Source organism: Haemaphysalis longicornis, unplaced genomic scaffold, assembly GCF_048455015.1.
Source record: "Haemaphysalis longicornis isolate Haplotype H1 unplaced genomic scaffold, Haemaphysalis longicornis Haplotype H1 scaffold_1, whole genome shotgun sequence".
NCBI lineage: Eukaryota > Metazoa > Arthropoda > Arachnida > Ixodida > Ixodidae > Haemaphysalis > Haemaphysalis longicornis.
The window spans coordinates 179,944,685-179,965,070 of record NW_027526203.1 but is presented as its reverse complement, the minus strand read 5'-3'; the positions used below and the strand labels follow the sequence as shown (position 1 = coordinate 179,965,070).

Genomic DNA, 20,386 nt, shown 5'->3' with positions numbered 1-20,386 from the left:
GCCATGTATGAACCCAGCCAACCTCTCTTCCCTTACTTGTAGCTCCTCTCCAACCTGGTATTTCCTCGCATACACATGGCGTTGCACCGGAGGAGTTTTCTGCGTATACGGAGCCACCGGATTTTCCTTTAGCCTGGCCATATGAAGCTCCGATTTAAAATGGAGTGATAGAGACGGGAATCGAACCCAACGACGCGGCGTTATAGGCAAGTGACTGATAGACACAATAGTCTACGCCGGCACAACACACAGCAGCGCTTTTGAGGTACATTAACGGAAAGGAAAGGTGTCAAAGAAAGAAAAAAAATTCCTTGAGCCACTGACGATTGCCTACGTACTTCCAATGGGAAAGATATATATGGCTTGTCCTGGCGATACTTTACTGCTCCATCGACTAGGTTTCATGCCGTTCCCACAGAGCTACCGCAATATAGATGCGTAGATTTTTTTAGTACGTATATATGAATGGTCTAAGGTGTCGTAACCAATCACGACCAAGAAAGGAAATGAAAGAAAGAGACACACACACAATGTAACAGTAACTACTATGGGGCGTACGGCGTCCTTGTGGTGCATACGACCCCCAGACGTTAGGCCTACTGCTGCTTTTTGAAAACTAACGTCCTCAAACGGTACCCGCACATTGACGCAAAATGATCATGGCATTATTTTACAAAGCCGTTCCGCTCAACCTTATGGTATGCTCAGACTACCGACGTAACAGCCATATCGTGCGGTATGGACGCAAAAAACGGCGTTTCATGCAGTTCGCTTGGCTGAAACGTCAAATGACGTTGTTATTTAAAACTATTACGACAGTTGCGGCCACAGTCTGAACCCGGCCTTACACTTACTTAACGTTAAGGCTTAATAAAGGCCCAATAACATTATCAAATATATATTCGCCAGTGATGATACAGCTTTCGCCAGAGGCTCACCGCCAATGCTCCAATCCCGCTGCGATGCCTACATACCCACCCACACATAAGCTCTCGCACGTGACGCACGTAAAAGGTTTTAAGAGTCTCTGAGTTTTAAAGCGACGTTTTAATGTCCTCACTGATGCCGTCGTACGCCAATACGCCGTGCAGGAAAGCTAACTTTATGTGACGATGATGATAAATGGCCGTGGGTGAAGTAAAAGAAAGAAAAACGCTCCCCGCGGCCAGAATCGGTCTTGGGGACCTCGCATTATGAAGCCGGTGTCTCTACGATTACTCCATTTCGACATGGTCGAAATGGAGCAATCGCCGTACACCCAAAACAGAAACGTTAGGCCTACGGATCGCATACGTGAGAGTTGGTGTGGGTATTCTGGAAAAGTCGGGTACCTCCAGAGTAGCACATACTCGCAGTAGGGTAGTGGCCAAACAAAGAATCCTTCTCAAAAAGGCTTCGGGTTCAACCTTCGTCGTCATTAGACGGAGAGGTGAATGATTTTTTTCCAGCTTTCTGGGGCCTCCAAAGTCTTTGTACTCGTTTAAGAGCTACTAACCACCCCCTCCCTCCCCGTATGCTTAGGTTTTCTCGTGCTCTTTTTAACGACAGTACGCAGTTAGGACCGAGCCACATTCAGAATGCGTTCCGATTCACACGAACCAATTCACGCGAACCATTGCCTTGTCCGGCGTAATTCGCGAAGCTGGCGTCTTGCAGAAGTGACACCACAAGTTCTTATCATTGACAGCTGTGTGAAACTGACACCACAACTGCAAAGCTTTAACCATATGGAGCAATTTTTTGAGCGACGCGACAAGAACTGCTCCATTTGGTTACCCCTTAAGAGTGCGGCTCCTTAGTGTACCAGCTAGTTAACACTGTTGACTAGTAACTGGTGTGATTTCCTGCAATACATCGATGATTGATTGATTGATTGATTGATTGATTGATTGATTGATTGATTGATTGATTGATTAATTGATTGATTGATTGATTGATTGATTGATTGATTGTTGGGTTTAACGCGCCGACGCAACGCAGGCCTTGAGGCGAGCCGTAGTGGAGGGCTCCGGATTAATTTTGACCACCTGGGGATCTTTAACGTGCGCCGAAATCTCATACACACGGGCGTTTTTGCTTTTCGCCTCAATACATCGATAAATTCCTTCCTTTCCGACCACAATATACTATGGGAACTCCTGCACTTCGCAGGGCCGACCCCCCCCCCCCCCCTCCGATGCGAGTGAACCTATTCAAGAGGCCTGTTTGGATGAGAGCTTGTCGCTCCCGGCCATTCCAGTACAAACGCTGTGGGCGGCTGCTTAGCACGGGGCTCCACAACACGGTGGAAGAGCTGATAGAGGGCCATCTTTCTATCAAGAAGCTCCGATTGAGCAGAAGTGCGGCGGATAGCCGCATCCTTCACCAGATTGGCTGGGCAGCACAGAATGTCACTCCGCTTGACGTACTCCCAGACTCTAGGCGACTAAAACTAAAGATGCTCCCTTTCCTTAGAAACATGAACCCCCTCACATGACGAGGGTCAGCGAAAAGCACGGGCCCAAGCGCTAAACACCACCCTCGGTGGGGATCATGCAGTTATCTACAGAGACCCCTCCAAAAATCGAGGGAAGCAATACGCTATCATTGTGGCTACCTCCTGAACCAACCTCCTTGCCTGTACCTCGCTTAGGACCCAAGAAATGACGGCAGCAGAAGAGGCAGCCATCACCTTGGCTCTCGCTCAACCAGGGGTTCGGAGGGTAGTCATCGATTCCCAGCAAGCCTACTGTAATTACCAGTTGGGTTGGGTGTCCTGACCTGCACTGCACGCGCTAAAAAACCGCTCCCCAAACGGTTTCATTCAGCTCATCTGGACACCCCGTCACGCTTCAATGGAGGGCAACAAATACGCCCACCCAACAAGCCTGCGCTTTTACCTCCCGTGCAGTGGAGCTGCACGACGACAGTCACCCGCTTGTCACGTTCACAGAGATAACCCAGCATTATCGCTTTCTGAGACAGACTGTACCTGCGCCTTACCCTTACCTTTCCAGAGAACAACAAACTACCCTACGGCTCATACAAATCGGGTTCCTTCCCACAGCCTACGTGTCTTCACTTATTGTATCCGAATCGCTACGACGCTGAATGTAAATTTTGCTCAGAAGTAGGAACACTCCGCCCCGTAATCGGGGTGTGCGACTTTAGCCCTGAGCAGCCTCCTCTCTTTCCGTCAACTACCCAACAAGAGCAATGGGAGATGCTGCTGTCCAGCCCTCTCTACCTACCCAGCTTCAGCGGGTGGACAGAACACAGGCCGCGCGGACTGCATATGGGCCCCACAGAAGAAGGAATCACTCCCCAGGGCTGCACTCTGGGGCGTTCAGAAATCTGAACAGGAGTATTTCTTCCTCCTCCTCCTCCTCCTCTGCCGCAAATATCGTCGCCTCCGTCCGCGGCGCAGAGACGGAGAAGACAGATCATCTAACACCGGGTTGGAGCTTACTTTAATTTTGTAAAAAAAGTTTCCACTCTTGTGCTACACCAATACAACTCAACCAAACACCGTTCATGCTTCATGCATTGATTTAACCTTAACAAGAATATCTCTTTGAAGTAATAAATGGTGTGGTTAAGTGCATTTCACTTCTCTCTGGTTTTGCTATTTGTAGAGCGATGTGAGTGAATTTAAGTGAAGTCGCATGGGTAATCGTTATGGGTGCCGTTTACAGCTTTGCTTTCCAACCACATTCACGGGGTGGATTGGCGCGATTTTTTGTTATTTGCTAACTTGAGTTTATAATGTGTTATTTGATTCCCCCTCCTTTTAGCTTCCCCGGGGAGACCTGTGCCCTCTGACGAGAGGCAACATTTCGCTATGTAAATATACGCTGAATGAACACTTTATCGTTATCTCTCTCTCTCTCTGAGCTTATGCGGGTAGCGGTGATTTACGGGAAATTCTGCGCCTTTGTGTCACTTTGCCGGGCAGTGGCCGGGTGGCCACGCGGTCATGGGGTAACGCCTTCAATTTCTAACAATGAAGGCTATATTGCGTCAATTTTCATGTCTGCAAGGAATTGGCGCCGGCGAAGAACTGGAGTGCTAAGAAATAATAAGAGAACTTATATTGCGGTGCGCCTTATAACAGTCTTAACACATAGGTCAGATGGTACACCCTTTTTCAAAATTTTCTAGGCCACTCCTAAGTCTTCTGGACCACAAAGAATTGAATGAATGAGTTTTACCTTTAAATGTGACTAAATTATTTTATGACAGTAAGAAAGAAAGGTGATTTCTATGGCTTTCCGGCATAATACGTTTTACCCTCGCACAGGACGCAAGCTTAAACATTGAATTTGTTGCGGCCCGCGGACCTTCGGCTTGGCCTATAAAATTTTGACGAAGACTACACTTGTCAAAAATAACAAAAATTTCCGAGTTCGTGGAAGCAAAGGACGGAACAGAACAAAAAGAAACTGTTTCTGTGTTCTGTCCTTTTCTTTCGCAGCATGTTGCCTTTCATTCGGTTTTAGTTGTGTAAATTAATGTTTTCAGCATGACTGAAAATCAGGTTTTAATTCGTCCTGCTATTTCATATTGCTGCTGCTAGATGCGACAGATAGGCATTGAGATTTTTATGCAGTGCGGTCGTTTCTTCGCGGCCTTATCGCTGTGTGTGAAAAGAAGCCTTCATTTGAGCGATTGTGTGCTTGGTTTTAGCGGGAAATCATTCTGAAAATTTACTGAAAAGATAGGCAAGCAACAAAACGGAATGAGCAGTTTATTCTCAGTTTGAGGACGACGTCAATACCTCGTAAGCTGTGTCAGGGCTGAACACAGTGGCGCAAAATAGCCCAGTAATTATCGTTGTGATGGGCCTGCCATGAATTAAATTTGGCCGATCACGCTGGATAGGTAAAAGAAGTAATGCACTATAAGTTTCATTTGGTTTATTTTTTGCATAACTTTGCACACGCAAGTGTGGTTTTTTTGCGTAATACACTTGTTTCAAAGGTGAGCCTATTTATGAAAGTTGTTACGTTCGTTGTTGCAAAACTCTTAAAGTAATGCAGCACGGAGGCTGGCGATTACGAATCTATAATCATGCAAACACTCTTTGACCCGGCATCCGTTAAACATATCAGCTTAGTTGAAAACCACGTTTATTTTCCGTTTGCCTGTTTGCCTGTTAATTTTCCGTTGCCTCTGTCCACAACTGGTTTGGAGGAACGCGTGTAGCTGGTTTTCTCAAACCATTCATTGGAAAACGAATTTCACGACGTCTTCGGATTAACCGTATTGTTGGTGCACGAAAATGTGCTTAGCTGGAGCAAACCCTAAACGCATTTATTCGCTGGATTGGTTCCACTTATTATGGTATAAAAAACCTTGGCGTTCTCCTCTGTACGTGCTGTAAAGAGCATTGTTGCACCAGATACTCGCGTAAATAGACAACGGGTGGAAACGCTCCATGTCTACTTGCTTTGTTTGAAGGGAAAGCTAAAACGCCCCTCTGGCAATGCTTCTTGCGCGATTAAGCTGATGCACTGAACAAACCACAGCTCTCCCTGGCTCCTCGAGATAGCGAATGTTTACTGTACGCTGTGAAAATCCCCATATATTGCCGTGATTTTTCCTTGTATTGGTGTCCCAAATTTTCTTCTCGTACTAGACCTGGATCAAAACAAAAAATTTAGCCGATCATTCGGCTAAATGGTTTGGTTTCGTTATGGCTACATCCTCATAACACTTCTAGAGCTCACAAGAGGCGCCCTCTAGTTACGAAGTTGGGTTGAGGACCTTGCGTGATGCCTAAGTGGGTGCGATCCCAAAGAGCAGCCTAACGACCGGGGAAAGTGAATTTCGCCCTCCACGGTAAAGCAGAAAAATATTGGGACTGCGAAAGCAGAAATCGGCTACCCCCGAGCGGAAGGTGATTTCATCCGCAGGGAGCATCGGCAACTCTGCCGCTTGGAGGCAGTTGCCCGGAGGGCAGCATTCGCGGTTGGCGACGAGAAAGGGGGGGCTCTTTTTGCGTGCAAAGCCGCATGAAGAAGGTTTCAGGGACGAAGAATGGTGCGTTTCAGGAAATCAAATTCGCCGTGGTGGAGTTGGTGCGACTACAGGAAGCCGTGCACCAAGTTTTTGCAGAGAAAAGTCTCGGAGCTTGAAAGAGAAAAACATCCCGCACTCCAACTGCAAAGCGAGCAGCCACAGGGTTTCTCACTACACTTACAGGGTAGGATTTACATTACGCCGGCGAACGTCGATTTCGTAAAGGCTGCCCGATTCGTTCGGATTTCTGTTCCGGGCCTTCCAGCGCTACGTTATTATGTTGTGCAAGGCAAAGAACCTCCAGCGAGGCTGGATGGGCAATGTCGACCAAACGCTGCTTTATTGGACATGCCGTCGTATCCCACCATGCACGAGAAGGGCTCCAAGCAAGTTTGTTTGATTGATTGATTGTGGGGTTTAACGCGCCGACGCAACGCAGGCGATGAGGTGCGCCGTAGTGGAGGGCTCCGGATTAATTTTGACCACCTGGGGATCTTTAACGTGCGCCGAAATCTCGTACACAGGGGCGTTTTTTATTTTCGCCTCCATCAGAAAAGCGGCCGCCGCGGCCGGGAATCGAACCCGCGACCTCGTGCTCAGCCAAGCAAGTTTGTGTTCGATCCAGCTTGAACAAGACGCGGGCTACCGTGACATTGTCTTGAACAGGGGATGGCCGCAAGCGCACGCTCTACGCTGTCTTGCAGAATGCCGAAAGGCGGTCCTACTGATGTACCAGAAGAAAAGCTTAATAGAGTAGGGCCTTGCGCGGTTTACGCAGCCCGGGTCTCCCGTTCCCGTCCACCCTTGTCGTGGACGCGCTTCGGTGTCACTCACTGAAGAGGCTGTTGCGCAGGTCTGGCTCGGAACTCGCCGTGAACTCTGGAGTGATAAAGACTGTGCTGTAACATCTGGACGTATATCTGCATAAACAAGCCCTTTAATCAGAGGGTCAAGCGGTTCTACACGAAAGGATGCGGTGGGGTGAGCCCAGCATGACCCCTACCAGAAGGCTGAAGGGCGCATCGCCAGCCACGATGCGGGAGTAGTTGCGAACACATGAGCGAGCGTCCTGCAGGACCTAGTGCATCGAAGAAATAGAGTATCTCGAACGCGACAGGCGGCAAAAGTGGTGACTATACTTAGGAAGGCTCCTCAAACAAGGAACTGTCCTATCACCGTCCAACTGTGGACGACGACGACTGAAGTACGTAGGGTGGTGCGAAGGAATATTTTTGCCAAGTATGCCTCACGCATATTTAACGGCGAAAAAAAATTATTTTTCTGGCTTTTCGGTGTACAGAATTCTTAATTCGTATTTTCTGCGTTCCGCACTATATTCGGCCGGCAACACTGAGCAACCAAAATTGCGGTATTTTTTATTGAACATGTAGGATTTCTGAAAGAAGCCTTTGAGGTTTATTGTCAATTGACTGTTGTTCGCTATGTCGGTCATTGGATTGTTAAATGCATAATATATAGTGGGTGAACTCACTGTGAGTGCGTGATCAGTCAGTCTTGCGAAACAAAGCCTCAAAATATATTCCATAGAGAGAAGTGCACTCTCAAGCAAAGTAATGATCATGCTCACTTAGACTGCTAAACCGTGTAAGATACCGCTTGAATCACGGGTCTGCGCTAACGCTACTGTGATCGTAGCTGTTCCGGCGTCGCAGCGCACGCTAAGTTTGCAACCGAAAACCACTTCAAGCCAATTTTCATGTCGATGCGCCGATTGTGTCGGTTGCAGTGACGCGTAAATGTAAAGCCTAAATAATGCATTCTAGGGGAACTCCCGCTGCAGCTTTAACACATGGCTACTCATACGCACGTGGCAAGTCTCAGTTATCTTTGTGCGAACTATCCTGAGTGACTGTTATGCTTGGTTTGGGTAATTTGGCACAAATTAGACTTGAAAAGCATGTGACACATGCAGCTGTGGTATCAAATTAAAGGCATACACAATGGTAGATAATAGCAACCAAACGTAATCTATTGTATAAGTGCGGACAGACACAACAATTATTATGATGGTTTAAGTGGCATAATTATTTTATTATCTTTGAGAAGACACTACAATTCAACTTACGTTGAAAGTTATGCTACCAGTAGGAACAGGAGTTTTTTTCCTCGACGAAGCGCTGTTAAAGCTCAAAGTGGACTCCCGGGAGTGATATATTGAAAGACTTCTTCGGTGGCTTATATGCACAACACACGGAAATTCTCGATAGGGTCAGTACTGCTTATCAATAGCTAAACGTGTAAATGGTCGCAAAATTGCCAACCCGTAAATTTAAAGCAAATAATCGTGTTTGCAACAAGGAAATGCAGCCGTACTCTTTTAAACTGAACAATAAAGAACCCAAGGCCAGAACATATAACGAAAGTCGGCGTGAACTATATTAAAAAAAAAAAAAAACGGAATGTAATCCTTAAAGGTTTTCGGGCTCATGTCGTTCCTATTTATACTTTTTGTGTCCGTCCACATTCTTCACTTCTCAGTAACAAAAAAAAAACAGTAACAGGAAACCGTTGGTTACAAGCAGGAAAATGCAACGAAATCGAAAGCGATGTAAGGTGCAGTAAAAACCCTACATATCGCAATTTCCGGTACTGTTATAGGCAGTGAAGCATCGTTTCATAAAAGCATATCCGTCCTTTTCATCGCCCCGGCAATTGCTTGGAAGTTTTTTAGACGTGGCGTTTCCGAAGGTTTCGATCTCAATAGTGGTGTGCGTGGCAGCTAGACTTCACTTTTGTCGCGGCGCCCGAAGAATTGGTTCTTTCCATTTTATTTTGAAGCCACTTTTCCGGCATCTATGATTCTTTACTTCAAGCGTGGCTGTGTCTTTTGCTGCCATTTATCTCACTCCACGTTTACGAAAGCACAAGCGTAGCACGTATCCTTTTCATGAAACGGTCTTGAAATTGTATCCTACGAGGTCGATATTGATAACGGAGAGTGCATCTTTGGGACCCCTCACTGGAAAACGTCGAGACGGCCGCACCTGCAGCGCACCACTTCAAGAAAAAAAAAAGAAAGAAAGAAAAGAAACGGCAACAGCAGGAAGGTATGCGAAAGTATGCGAAGTAAAGCAAAGTATGCGAAATAAATCAAATTACTTTTATAAGTGCCAGTGGCGGGGTGAAGTGAAATGACTTCTAAATCATGTATAGGGTATACCGACTCACAGTTCCTTAGAGAACGCACTCCAACTTTATCAATGTTGTTTTGTTTTATTTTTTATTGTGCAGAACCAAACAACAAACGTTCTAAACTGGAATTCAGGAGGACACTATACACACATACATATTACGTTCCGTAGCAGGAAGCATATAATCCGTTTTCATGTGTGATTTAGTAATTGTTTTTAATGTTTAGTCTACGTGAAATGGTTTATAGTCATGCGCGCACTAGCAATAGTGCATTGCCGCTGTTCAAAAAGCATCTCATCCCTACTCAAACCCACGGATGTGTTGCGTCGTCCCATCGGCCAGCCTGTCGATCGACCCCTGTGGCAATAAAAGGTCGGGTTAGGGGTTCAGAGGGAAGCAATTTGCACTACCAAGGCTACAGTGCGGGCAATACGCCCATTCGGCCTATGCTTTAAGATTATTGACTTCCCTCTCGCCTCCTAGTTTGAGATTACTCAGCCTTCGTCCCTCGTTCGTCGGCCAGTTACAACCACGACAGATAATGTGGGAGCACAAAGTGTGGGCGTGTAAGTGGGTGGGGAGTGCAGCAATGGTCTATGTATCGACTTAGCCTTCGACACGAGAGTATTACCAATCTGATGGCTGCACTTTAGTAAAACAAAACAACAGAATTATCACGAAATGCAAAGATTGCGTGCCCTCTCACAAATGTAGGTCCGTTACTGATAAAAGTACTAATCAATTTTGGGTAGGATGGCACATATTTGAACGCGGTAAAACCGGACTGTGTTGGTGAGAAGATGAGTCCAAGTAATGCAAATATACAAAGCTGCTTAATACCGGTTTCTGATAGCGAGGTGTAAATATGTTCAAAAGCTCAAGCGACGTGCTGAATTACCGGTCTAAGAGCGGAGGACCTTATACAGCTGACGAAGACGGAATTCGACAGCTATGGCTAGCGCTACAAAGCTAAGAGTTAAGTCAGATCTGTGAACGGGACTGCGTGTATCTGTGCGTGTGTGCGTGCGTGCGCGACTGCGCACCCCAGACTGACAACAACAATGTTGGCGCGAAATTACCGAAACGGTGTACGTGCTTCGAAGGTGCAATCAACAACTCTCGGTATTTTTACAAAAGACTAGACCATACGGAGTCATCAATCGACCTACGCGCGCCATTTTATCATCACGGCCGAAAGGGAAGTGCGGCTAGCTGCACTACGTGGTGGAGAGGAGAGCCATTCGAGACCGGCTGTCGTCCCATCCGGGGCCAAGAAATGGCCCGCACACGGCCTCTACCTTCGATCGGAGCCACAGAGGCTAGAGGCATCGACGACCATTCCTTGCGGCCGGCCTGCAGATCTCACGTACAGCCTCTCTTTTTTTCCGCATGTTCCCGAGAGCGACCGTGTGTGGGGAGCGGCTCCTAACGTCTCGACACAAGTTCGACCTCCTACAGTCGGCGCCAATGCCGGGCGCTCAATCCAGCCGCGACAAGCGCCTCCGTGAAAACAGGATGCATCACATAGGAGAGAGCGCTGATGACGACGTTTTGCGGTAATTCTCTAGCAGCTGCCCGGCAGGTTGCAAGGCCATTTGCACTCAAAGGCGACAGTACCGTGCGTTTATCAAAGCTTAGACTGAGGCAACTTGGTGTGCGTTGTCCTTGATATACTTAGCAACATCATGGAAATGCCTTCTGATTCCCAGGGGTTTCAGCACAATTTGTACCAACAACTCCACCACCGAACACATTCTGCAGCGCAAGTTGAGGACATTTCTTTTCAGTTAACCTAGCCTCCATGAAATTTGCGTTGCTCCCTTGACTATGTAATCTTCCCTCTAAACAACATATTCACGAGCGCGGTCAGTCTACTTATAAAGTAAAACATTGTCTATATTTCAATAATTCTTTATCTTGCGTTTGTATTTTTATTTGTGTGCACTGAGTATATTTCTGCGTAGCGTATGACCAACGACATATTTTTGCGCTAGCTAGCACTTTTTAAGGTTCACTAATGTGCACACGAAAGGAAAAAGTAAAGCCCTTTCACTCAATGTGAAAGCTGTCGGAAGTGCTGAGCAGTGGTTCGCCATAATGGGCTGTAGCGCCGTTATCCGCTCACAGCTACCACCCAATGCAAATCAAATTTCCCGGCCTCGCAGTGCTCGCGCGCCACCTGCCTGGAACTGCGCCAATGAGAGTTCTATTCTTTTTGTGCTTGCTTTTCCTCCCTCACGTGCCGGTGGTGCAATGCCACTTTTTTTTCGCTTACGAACGTGAAAACGAACCCAACGAGCGCTCCTAACTTAATGAACGCGGGCGCTACGTATATTTTGCCTCAAATGTACACCCGGCGTCAATATAAGCCGGGGCACGCGAGCGCGTGGCAAACTGCATCGCCGCGACATCTGACGTTGCAGTTCTGGTGTCGAGACATCGATGTGCGCGTGCGCGTCCAACCACGCTCGCTAGCCTGTCTTTTCCTTCGCTTCTAACGGCAGCGCTGATCACATTCAGAGCTTGGCCGCTTGGCGCCAGGGGTCACTTTTTTTGCTCAACACGTCTTGCTCGTACACGCTTCAGCGGCCGAGGGCGAGGGTGAAGTTGCGTTGCTCGCCCTGCCATGCTGTGACAGATAACTAATCTTGCCCGTCTCGCGGTGACTAAATTGTGCCCCACATATGCTCTCCCACGGCCGGGCTGGAGGAGCGGCGGGCGCGCACAAAAGTGCGCGCTCGCCGCTGCTCCAGTCCGGCCGTGGCTCTCCCACATCGGTATTTCTAACAGCGACGCTGTTCTTGGGCTGGGCTTGACGGCAGCCTGTCCTTGTATCGTTTTACTCTCCCTCCAGAGTTCCCGCCAATGCGTTTGTGTTTGCAGGTAAAGCCGACTTTATGAAGACCGGCAGAAGCTTGGTCTTTGTAAGCTGGCCTTCCCACACTGCCTGTTGCGCAGCGAAGCATGGAAATCTACGGAGGGAGTATGATTAAAGACAACGGCTTTAACTCATGTGTTATTAAATGTAACCAAAAACCATTTGTACGAAAATTTGCTGATGAGACGATCTATACCGCTGTGCCAAGTTTCGTTTACTTGTCGTAATTAGGTAGTGAAGTTGTAAATGTTGGACAATTAGTTGGTTTGCATTATAACGCAATCTACGGAGAGACATTCCCATGTATTGGAGAAAAGGGTTGTAACTACGGCTCCGCGCTGGTTCAGCAGAAATCAATCCCAATCGGTGGAACGAGTTTTTATATTTTTTTCGTAAAACATGCCATGGGTTTTTAGCTAAAATGAGCACACCAAAACAGAATACGAACTGAAGCGAGAAATAATTCCCTTTATGAAGGTGTCATGAAACTTCACCTTGCACACGTTCTGAAACAATTAATCAAGGGGAAACAGGAGAAGAGATCGGCGTGGTCGTGGATTTGACAAAAAATTAACAGAGATGAAAGCCGGTATTCTACACCAGCTAAAAATCAAAGCACCGCTCAAGGCCAGCAATGAAAAAGCCTCTGTAAAGTATGGTGCTGTGCTCCTTCCCATTATTCAATTTCATTAGTGGGAGAAGTAGCAGCCTGCGGAAATGATCTCGCTCATCCTTCTTGGCATTGACTCGTAAGGCGAAACCCCAAACTCCTGGTTTGCGCGAAGGCTTTCCCATTGTTCCGGAATCGCGGTCCGTAGCGCGTCCGCTGTGCACCCTGACAAGTCGCTTCTGGACAAGCGCGACTTAATGATCCCCCACACATTCTCTATGGGATTCGTATCCGCACCGTTCGGAGGCCACTGTAGAGTGCGTAAGCCCAAATCCTCCTGCAGGTTGGTCACCCGACGTGCTATGTGACATATCTGCTGAACCAGTGCGGAGCCGTAGTTACAACCCTTTTCTCCAATACATGGCAATCTCTCTCCGTAGATTGCGTTATAATGCAAACCAACTAATTGTCCAACATTTACAACTTCACTACCTAATTACGACAAGTAAACGAAACTTGGCACAGCGGTATAGATCGTCTTATCAGCAAATTTTCGTACAAATGGTTTTTGGTTACATTTAATAACACATGAGTTAAAGCCGTTGTCTTTAATCATACTCCCTCCGTAGATTTCCATGCTTCGCTGCGCAACAGGCAGTGTGGGAAGGCCAGCTTACAAAGACCAAGCTTCCGCCGGTCTTCATAAAGTCGGCTTTACCTGCAAACACAAACGCATTGCCGGGAACTCTGGAGGGAGAGTAAAACGATACAAGGACAGGCTGCCGTCAAGCCCAGCCCAAGAACAGCGTCGCTCTTAGAAATACCGATGTGGGATAGCATATGTGGGGCACAATTTAGTCACCGCGAGACGGGCAAGATTAGTTATCTGTCACAGCATGGCAGGGCGAGCAACGCAACTTCACCCTCGCCCGCTGAAGCGTGTACGAGCAAGACATGTTGAGCAAAAAAATTCCCCTCATTTCCCCGAAGGGGAGTATGAGGAAGTGCGAAGCACGGGGTGATGCTATGAGGGGGAGTTTGTTGAAGTTTGGTGGCATTTTGCCCGTTAGTTACATTAACACCCCCTCGTGATCACGTTCGGCTTAACACGCCTCGTTTGTCCCTCTGCGGAAATCTTGGTGAATTAACGTGTATGTTCGAGAGGAGGAGCGCACCGCACCGCAGCGCACCGCAGCTGGGAAGCGCCGACCGGAGTGAAGGGAGAGGAGGCGCAGTCACGTGAGAGAATGCATAACTAGCGGGTTTGTAGTATCACGTGTACACCACGCAGTTATCAAGCCGCTATAACACCGCTGAGTCGCCAACGCACGCCGCTGACGACGTAGTTTGAATGCGTTAAAGATATAAGGCGCGTTACTAACACTGATATTAACGTCGCGTCCGTGGCTTTGTCGGTAGAGCGTCGCGCTGCGGCCGCAAAGTCCGCAGATCGAAACCTGGCTCCGGATGCTGTTTTTTTTTATATAGTGTAGTGGCCTGGCTGGCGCGCCGAGAGAGGGTGTTGCGAGCTGGAGAGTAGTAAATGGGCTTTAGGAGAGTAGGCGAGGGGGGAGAGGAGGCGCTATGCGAGCGCGACGATTCAGGCTCGCTTAAGAAGTGCATTCGCACTTATTCCTGGCCAATCTCCCACGTGGGTATGTGCCATGTCAGCGGCCAGGCAGCGCGCGCCCATGTCCCCCCGTTGCTAAGGGAGACGAAAAGCGCGCGCACCCGCAGCTGTTGCTATGCGGACGGCGGAAGGTTCGGGGTCGCTTATAAAGTGCATTCGCACTTAAAAACAAATTCACAGCATATCCACGGGGTGAATGATGATGAGTGGGCGAAGCTCCTGAGGGGAAGCCTCTGGGTTACGCCGCGACGACGGAACGCCGTGTGGTTCTACTGGGGTCCAGCGATCGAGCTACGACAAGGCGAGCCCCGAAAGTGCTCAGCACTTAAAAAAACAGCGGTGGATAGTGCTCTGATTTTGGGTTCGAAGTTGCGGTGACCGCACGTGGTTGGTTTCCTGTACGATCGCCGCTGGCTGCTGCTTGTGTCGCCGAGGTTGCCGTCGGCGTCCTCGTGCCTGCCCGTAGGGCGTCCGCGTGTCTTCCCGTACGGCACCATTGGCGGCGGTTGGCGCCGCCTGCAGCCACTGCTCCCCTCCTCGTCTTCACTAGGTTTTCAAGACGAGGTGGCTAATTTTGGGCAGCCATATTTAGACGGTGACACGATGCGAAGATGCTAAAATTCTGCTCCAGTGCACGGTACGACTACAACGACAGCAAAGGAAAAGAAAGCTATTAATGGCCACTCAGCAACTTGTTAACGCGTACAATGTAATGGACATCTTGAATACGTAAATTGCAGAGAAAAAAACGCAGGGGGAGTAACACGCAAACGCAGCAGGGGATCGTCGTTCTCCTCGCGACGAACAAGGATGCAGGCGAGAGGCGACGACTATGGGGATGGAATGTGCTCGTGAAAGCAACAGAGCTCCAGCACGACGCAGAAGAATGTCCAGACTGGGAAATTAAGTGCGCACAAATATTGCTACATTGCGATCACTTGACAATTGCTCTTCACTGGTAATACTCGCTCGTGTAATCATCGACTGTAAACAGATTTCCTCATCTGCGTCTCCAGCCAGTCCAACACACTGCCAAATGTTTATCTCGGACGACATCCTTTTCTCCGAACTGCTTTTCTGCAGTGACTATGCTTCTTTTTTGACGATTAAACATGTGCAACAGCAAACATTTATCGTCACTATTGATATGCCCGTTACGATGTAACTAAAGAAGCCTTTTCGCACTATAAAATTATGCGTGATAACACTTCCAGCATAGCGTATCCAAGTGAATCAGATTTATGAGAACAAATTGAAGTTTTTGTTCGTATGTTTAAGGAGCAAATTTTATCACTGAGCGTGTTTCCTTTCACCGTTCGTAGCTCTTTACTTCGTTGGCACTTCGCAGAGAGAGCGCAGCACCGCGCAGCATCTCGAGGCAGCAGAGACACTCATAAATTGTCCGAAGCCGTATTGGGTCCGGAGTACCTTAAGACCGCACAACGTCCGTCGGCGTCTGTGCGCATAGCATTTAGTATGGCAAAAAATCACACAGGCACCTGCAGGACTCGAAACTTTGTCTGGTAGACCAGACATAGTTACTGTCAGTCGTGTTACCAATGGGGCTACGACCGTGAGTTAGTTCACGTGCGTCAAACGGCTTACTCCCTCGCTTGTAAAGATGCGGAGTACCTTAGGACCTCCCAAAGTCCGTCCGTGTCCATCCGTGCGCACACCACCATAGAGCGAAAATCAAGCAAAATTCGATTTGAGCTGTGAGTTGCAGTTTCATTTGGGGAATAATCAAGGTGCAACTCACGGCTCAAATCGAATGACGGTCGCGGCTCAAATCGGATGTCACTCGGGGCGCAACTTGGATGTCATTTCGAATCCCCATACTCCGAACCCTCGCCATCATTCATGGAGTGGAGATGCTTCCATTTTTTGTGAAATTTGATTCTTTTATATGTCCTCTAGCAGCTCTGTGTAGGTCGCCTCTATCCCCTCGTATCTGAACGGTTTCAGTACTGCCGTGGTACCTTCCGAGTCAAACGGTTTTTCCTGTTAGGGGCTCAGGCTGTCGGCGTCTCCAGTCATCGTCGTCATAATCGTCGTCTCATGTAGTCACGGTACTGAAACACGAAGGAAAGTTTGACAACGACCTCAATGCAGCTGTACGGCTATAAAGGAAAGCTGTACAGCTTTCTCAGAAACTTCGCAGTTTTAGAAAAATACGTCCTGGTCCAGGATTCGAATCGGGGACCACCTAGTAACCGGAGCAGTCGCTCTACCAACTGAGCTAACCAGGAGGGTAGCAGTTTGTAGCGCGAGAGTGAACTGATCCACAACTCGAAGTGATGGACGTGTTAATCGACCATATTAGGGAGTTCTGCTACTAAAACACCGGGACAGTCCTTTACACCTCGCGCTGGAACACTTCGTAACGCGTAATAAAAAACACCGGGAAACTCGTTTACGCCTCGCGCTAGAACGCTTCGTGCTTCAAAGACACGAGACTTCTGCGGCAACGCCGTACACCTCTACCATGGCCGCTCGATGAAAAGGAGGTCGGCCTGCCGATTCGCGCTCGGGCAACGGGCGAGCGCCTGACAGCGGAGTTGTCCGTTGCCGCCGCTACTTTCGGCGGGAACGCCACACTCGGTTACGGCTGCCCAAGCTCCCGCTTTGGAGGGCGTTTAGTAGCGGCGACCATCGCCCATGGAATCGGCTTTACCTAGCGTCCTATCTCACGTATATGGAAACTAATACTACTACAAGTTACCGGATAGATGTTTCTGAAATCTGTAAAATTTTCATCTCATGGAATGCAGTCAGGAATTCGTGATCGTGGTTTAAGACGGGGGGGATGACGCCGCCGCTTCAGCAGTCATTCAGCGGCCACACTGCGATTGGAAAAACGGCTATACAGCCTGTTGCAACGGAAATTTAGTCTAAAAATTTCATTGGGTTTATGCTTTAACAGAAAACTGTATGACTACTGGCATTTATTACCCTAACGTATTTGAAGTTATCTTCAAGCGCAATCGAAAAGCAAGCATATTTTAAACTGACCAACGTAGATTCAGCTGCCTACGAACTCGAGCTGTCACACTGCGCCGCTATGGCTCAGAAATTCGAAAGGTATGTGTCAACAATTGCATTTTAAAGAAAGCGGTACCAGATGGTACCAGCTTTATGACATAGCTGTGTGGCAAACCAGAGACTGTTTTGTTTCAAGCGACGACGAGACGCTTGCGTGGTTCGAGGTTGACTTTTTACGTAAACTGAAGACATGAAAAACAGGAACCATGGCTCGGATGAAGTCCCCCACCGAAAAGACCCACGAAATAATAGCAAGCATAACGTTGGCGGTCGCTGGCGTATACGTAGCTTCTTCTTCAAGCCAGCCAAGTGCGAAATCTCCACAATGTGTACTTGCTCACCGACACACTTACTAAGTTAACACACTTGACAAATCCTCAAAAAAGGACGAGCATAATTTCCTGTTTCCTGTTATCTATAGAAATTGATTTGCAAATTTTTAGATTATGGTACCAGTTAAGGAGACTTTCAACCGCGATCCATGGGATTTCCTTCGGCTGCTTCCGGTATTTAATGGTGAAAACTTGCGTATTAACCCCACAGCAGCAGTCGTGCAAGGTGTGAGGTTGCTCCGGGTCCGTAAAAACATAAATTTAGGTTAGGCCTGCAGTGCCTTCGGCAAACCTTGTCGTGCGATTGAAAACGTGTTCGCCAGGGGGATTGTAGCGTCGCTGAACGTTTAAAAAATGCGTCTCTTGTTTGTCGAAGCACTCGCTAATGCTTCGCTTTTCGTCGACTCCCATCTAAGCGTGCGATCTGCAGCTCCACATTTGAGCATATTACTGTGATCGATGATGCCGACTAGGAACGAATTGATTAACGTGCATTAATATTTAATGTGCGCCGAAATCAAGAACACACGGGCGTTTTCGTTTTAAGCCCATATCAGAAAAGCGGCCGCCGCGGCCGGGAATAAGACCCGCGTCCTTGGGCTCAGCTGCACAACGCCTTAGCCACTGAGCCACCACGGCAGGATAGGAAAAAAAATATTAAGTTAAGCAACATACTTTTCTATCAAAGTTTGTTAATTACGTGTACTAGATGCACAGTACGGTTGGAAGCAAATATCTGCTGGAGGGGTGTGTCTGTTCATGTGACCTACACGAAGGCGGTTTAGGTAGCCGCTTTCGCTAGCTGTGGGCAAATTTTTAGAATCCCTGCATATCCCGCTCCAGAGAAAAGTTCCCGGCTTTTTTTGTGGCGCTGATTTTGCCCGCCTCGCAGTGATCCGACAGCAGGAACCCACACCCCAGTCAAGAAATACGTCAGGTATGCATAACAAAGCTACAAAATAGATGGCAAACTGGACTTGTGATGTCAACAGTTCTTTGCTGAACATACTGAAGATGTCGCAAAAGCCTTTTTACGACCCCGCCCACTAACGAGCTTTTCGGTGGAATAAAGTTTTTCCTCCTCGTCTCCCCTTTTTCTCCTCCTCCTCGTCTTTCTACTCCTTCTCCTCCTCTTTCCTGCAAAGGTTTCTGATTGTAAGACGCAACTGGTGAACCGTCTTGGGAAAAGGTTTATACCTGAACGAAAGAACTAAGAATGCTATTGGGACATAAGAATAATTATACCTGTGATTCACGGAAACTTTCATTTACCAGTTCATAATCAGAAGCGCGCCCGGTATAAATACAATGCACCACGCTATAAACAATTCGTTCGAAACCCTCAGGAATGCATTTGAAGAGATAAATACGTATCTAATGTATCTATTTTTTTTACCAACCACGGGTGTCTATTTGAATATTGCCTAATTTTTACCTGCAATGTTTTGCAGCAAATGGCTCTAATTATTCCTTGCATAATAATTTCTGGTAGTCAACCAGAGCTATTACAAAGGAAGAATGCGAGGGGTCGTTAGCGGAATTTTAAAAAAAACGCGAATTAATGAAGAAGGGAATAATGTAGTCACCATTGTAAAACGCGCAGTGAGCGATACGTCTCCGCATCGAACAGTTTTTTTTAATTTTAAAGCAAAGCTTTTTACCTCTACCCCCCAAGGGTTCTTTCGCGACCGTTGGTGTCACCGGAAAACTCTAGCGAACAAATAAAAGAACTAATGGCACCGCCGGGAATCGAACCTGGAACTAATAGACTAACAAAGCGGGAGTCCGTTGTCTTACCGATTTAGCTACGAGCCCACGCGAAGGCTGGGCAAGACAGGTGGTGTACTCACCAAACACATCTACGGATTTACCCCCTGCGTTCTCGCTGAATGCCACGTGAAAGCGTCACGCCACTACTCACGCCCGTCTAGTGGCCCTGTGCGCACCTTGCTCATGTGCTAAGAGTTACAAAAATTAAAGGAAGCTCACACCAATGCATGGCATCTCACTTCTAGTACGCCAATGTGCTAAAGCCTGGGGCCTCCAGTGTTCACGTAAACAATCACAGCTCCTTGTCGTCCGCCCTCACGCCAAACCAAGGAATACATTAAAATACTCCTTGTTGGCCAGACTATCACTCCAAGCTCCAGCATCAAGATCCTGGGCCTACATCTCGAGGCTAACAGCAAGAGTGACGTCTCCTTAAGGCGCCTAAAAACAGCATTAATCAAATCATACACATGATCAGGCACGTTGCCACCAAGAAGCGAGGCCTAAAGGAATCCGGTACCTTTCGATTAATTGAAGCTTTTGCACTCTCTACAGTTACTTACGTCAACCCCCTGTCTTCTTCTCGACAAGGAAGACATAGAGATGCTTTATATAATGATTATAAAGGCGGTCGAGCAGGCCATTGGTCTTCTCATGAGTGCGTCCACACAGAGGCTGCTTTGCACGGGGCTCCACAACACGGTGGAAGAGCTGATAGAGGGCCATCTTTCTATCAAGAAGCTCCGATTGAGCAGAACTACAGCGGATCGCCGCATCCTTCACCAGACTGGCTGGGCAGCACAGAATATCACTCCGCTTGACGTGCTCCCAGACTCCAGGCGACTAAAACTAAAGATGCTCCCTTTGCTTGGAAATATGAACCCCTCACATGACGAGGGTCAGCGAAAAGCACGGGCCCAAGCGCTAAACACCACCCTCGATGGGATCATGCAGTTATCTACACAGACGCC

General features: G+C 47.9%; 1 protein-coding gene across 1 annotated transcript in view; it reads right to left on the bottom strand.

Annotated features, from left to right (window-relative positions):
• LOC144139812 (RYamide receptor-like) overlaps positions 1-20,386 on the bottom strand; it is a 322,882-nt gene that overhangs the window by 50,295 nt on the left and 252,201 nt on the right. The window lies entirely within an intron of this gene.